The sequence below is a fragment of the Eubalaena glacialis genome, chromosome 9 (assembly GCF_028564815.1).
Source record: "Eubalaena glacialis isolate mEubGla1 chromosome 9, mEubGla1.1.hap2.+ XY, whole genome shotgun sequence".
NCBI lineage: Eukaryota > Metazoa > Chordata > Mammalia > Artiodactyla > Balaenidae > Eubalaena > Eubalaena glacialis.
In genome coordinates, this window is record NC_083724.1 from 27,568,575 (window position 1) to 27,573,098 (window position 4,524).

Sequence of the window (4,524 nt, forward strand, 5' to 3'; positions counted from 1 at the left end):
TTTGTGAAGAAATCAAGTTATTAGTGATGTTCTGTAGTATTTCTCACATTCTGGATTTTGTTGATTGCCAACTCTATGGTAATATTTAACATGTTCTTCTACCACTGTATTTCCCATAAACTGATAGTTATATCCAGAAGCTTGATTTGACTTATGTATGTCAATGCTTTGGCAAAAAAATACTTCCTAGAATGTATTTCATAATTCCAACAGGAGGCACATGGTGTCCGCTTTCCTCTCTTGTGTGATGTTAATAGCCATTGATTATAGTTACCTAGATCCACTGTTTTATTCGAGGTTTGCAAAATGGTAATCTTCTAATTCTTTCTCTGTTATTTGTTAGCTGGGATACTTTTATAAAAATAAACCTCAGGTATTTGGTTATCCTGAGGTTGTATAGGAAAAGCAGGTAGGACACTTGATTCTTTCTCTAATCACCAGCTTTCAGAAAAAAATTGAAAATTCGTTCTTTAGCATACTTCAAGTTTGTCACTGACTTTTTTCCCTTCTTTTTTAATTGAAGTATAGTTGGTTTAAAATATTATATTAGTTTTAGGTGTACAACATCCCGGGTCAATGTTTTTATAGATTATACTCCATTTAAAGTTATTACAAAATAATGGCTATATTTCCCTGTGCTGTACAATATATCCTTGTTGTTTATCTATTTTATACACAGTAGTTTGTACCTCTTAATCCCATACTCCCCCTTCCCTCTCCCTACTGGCAACCACTAGTCTGTTCCTGTATTTGTGAGTCTGTTTCTGTTTTGTTATATATATTTGTTTTTATTTTTTAGATTCCATGTATAAGTGATAGAGTATTTGTCTTTCTCTGTCTGACTTATTTCACTAAGCATAATACTCTCTAGGTCCATCCATGTTGTTGCAAATGGCAGTGCTTCATTCTTTTTTATGGCTGAGTAATATTCCAGTGTGTGTGTGTGTGTGTGTGTATAAATATATATATCTCACATCTTCTTTACCCATTTATCTGTTGATGGACACTTAGGTTGCTTCCATATCTTGGCTATTATAAATAATGCTGCTATGAACATTGGGATGCATGTAAGTTTTCGAATTAGTGTTTTCATTTTCTTCTGATATATACCCAGGAGTGGAATTGCTGAATCATATGGTAGCTCTATTTTTAGTCTTTTGAGGAAACTTCATACTGTTTTCCATAGTGATTCTACCAGTTTACATACCCACCAACATAATATGAGGGTTACCTTTTCTTTACATTTTCATCAACATTTGTTAATTGTGGTCTTTTTGATGATTGCCACTCTTGACAGGTGTGAGGTGATATCTCATTGTGGTTTTGATTTGCGTTTCTCTGATGATTAGCAGTGTTGAGCATCTCTTCATGTGCCTGTTGGTCATTGTATGTCTTCTTTGGAAAACTGCCTATTCAGGTCTTCTGCCCATTTTTTAATTGGGGTTTTTTTTTTTTTGGATAGTGAGTTGTAGGAGCTATTTACATATTTTGGCTATTAACCTCTTATCGGTCATATCATTTGCAGATATTTTCTTTCATTCTGTAGATTGTCTTTTTTGCTTTGTCCATCATTTCCTTTGCTTTTACGTTTAACTAGGTCCCATTTGTGTTTTTTTCTTTTTAAATGGCACATGTTATCATTGATTTTTCACATTGTTGATGTGTTTTAAGCCATAAATTTCATTATGCCTTTAGATGCATAAAATGCTTCATCTTGGTCCAGTGGGAGTCTCTTTACATTGCCTCCTGAGTCCTTTTGGCATGGCCCCAATAGTTTCTGATAGCTTCTTTACTTTCTGGTATAATAAAGTGTTTTAAGCTCATCTTGTACATTTTCTGTCATAGATAGAATCTGTCATTTCTCCAATCTGTCTCCTCTAGTAGGAAAAGATATTCAGATAACAATTTGTGTGCTGGTGGTGTTTCTTGGTACCAGTTTGTTATATTATTTTTAAGTCTTTTAAGTGTACAGTGCTATATGTTATAAATATGTACTGATATTTCCATTTCCAGTGATAATATAGAGGTTTTATTTAAATTCTTTGATTTTATATGTATATTTCTTTTTCTACTATACTAAAAATCTTAGGTCCTAATGACAGTGATTATGTTCAAGTGATATTACTTTACTGTATTATATCATATTAATTATGTATACAAAATACATTGTATGTATAATAGTTTCAGAATAACAATATCAATATTATTACTCATAATTTTATTACACCAAACAGTTTCAGAATTTCTTTTTACAGTTTTGGGCAGTTTTGTCCTTGGGGTACATCCCTCTAAAGATGTACAGATAAACTACTCTGTTTTAAATCACTTGAAAATGTTCCTCTCTATTGGGCTGTGCCCACAAATTTATATCAAATTAAAAGTTTTTTTCTTCTGTTTTGGGGGAATTTAAAGGTTTTTTTCATTATTTTATTTTGCTTTATAATTGTAGGGACAAGGTTTATTCAGAGAAGTCTAGCTTCTGTCCCTAACGCTTTTACTTTGTTCATTCTCCTTCTATCCTTCACTTTCAAATTTTCTCTCTATATGATTGATATGAGGATGAATTAATTTAATGCATAGAAAGTGAATAGTTTATATTTTAAATATTCAGTAAATGGCAGCTATCATTATGGGGAAGGCATATGACTAGTTATTGTCTTTGAAGTTTCCAAATTTAAATACGCTCTACCATACTCTTGAGTGGTAATTTTGGTCTTAATTGAACCCTGGTTTGTATATATAAGTAATCCAAAACTGCTTCTTCAGAAACATTAAGCTTCTGTTTCAGTGCAGAAGTGTTATGGCTTTCCTGTGGTGACATATAAAGTGGGCAGGAAAATTGCAAAACTGAAGAAAGTTCAAGATTCGATGTTAGAAAATGCTGCATTGGAATCTCAGATTTGTTATTTACTGGCTGTTTTATAGTATAAATTTCTTAGCCTCTCTGAGCCTTAATTTCCCACATATGTAACGGTGATGATTATATCCAATGTTATTATTGCAAGAAGAAGTAAATGAGCAGACCTATAGAAAGTGACCTACACAGCACCTGGAATATACTGGTGTTCAAGAAATGTTTTTCTTTTTTCCCTTTTTTTAACTTAATCTATATGAAAACCATCCCAGCTGTGATTGAGAGCAGATAGGTCTTTCTCTGATCAGCATTTACCAAATTTCTGTTCTGTTTGCTTCTTCCAGAGAACTCATTCCTATACCAACGTCCACCCATTTTCATGCTTGTGTGCACCTCCAGATTCACCCTCCACCGTTCTCCACCCTGCTCTTTGCCTCTGAACACTGACCTATATGGAATGTATCAAAGGGCTCCCATGTCCTCTAGCTTTCTGTTGAGGTCATTCAGTGGGAGTCCCAGCAGGAGATTGGTGAATTGATCAAAGAATTTGTTCCTCTAGCTCCCTTCCTGTAGGAGTGCTATTCCTTGACTGGTTCCTCTCTGGAAGTCCTGCACTGCTCCATGTTGATTTCCCTAAATTCTGCCCACTCCTTTGTAAAGAGTCCTTTCATTCAACTTCAATTACCCAGTTTGAGTGGTGCCATCTCTTTCCTGCAGGGACCCTGATTGATACAATTTCCAATCAAGAAAATAATAATGAGACTGTTAGTCTGAGGAGTATATCTTGCCTCAATTCCTTCAGTTATTCTGAAGTCCTAAACTCACATAAATTTGAATTACTGAAAAGCAGAGTACCTAGACTTCAGTAAATTACCCAAAACAGCAAGTCACTCAATGAATTTTGCTTTAACCTCTATGCCCTCAGCTTTTAACCAAGGGTCAATACAGGAAATGGTCATATGCTATCTCCATTCCAGCATCTTCAATAAATGTACTGTTGAAAACAGCATCCATTATTGTGGCCAATGTCTCTGACATGGTGACGTGAAAAGAGCACAAGATTTGGAGTTAAAAGATATAGGCTGGAATTCCCACTCTGTAATTTACTGGTTACCAAACCATATTTCTCTGAGCTCAATCTATTCTTCTGTAAAATGAGACAAAAATACTTATATACTTGTATTAGTGGGAAAAAAAAGAAGAGAGCTTTTTAAACTAAAGAGTACCATAAATATTCATGCATAGTATGAATATATTAAATTTCTTTAAAAATTTAGCACAGGCAAAGGTTTTCTTTACTAAAGAGCTATTTTGCTTTATCTTGTTAAAAAGGAGTATATGACTCATTTTTTTTTGCATTAGCTTATAAGAAATGCACAATTAACTGTAATATTTTATTATAATAAGTATATTTTACTAGTATTTTTATACCTGTATTTACTTCTCTCTCCATGATTTTTATTCCCATTTTGAGAATATTATGGTATATGTATGTTATATATTAAGGTACATCCAATTATTTGGGGGAAGAAGATAGGATCTAAACAAACAAGCCAATACAATTTTCAAAAAAGAATTTGTCCATAACTGTATTGCCTCTGGGGTGAAGACTCTCATTCATCTTTCTGCAACATTCCTCTTTAATTCTGTACCCAAGCAGTGTTCATGGT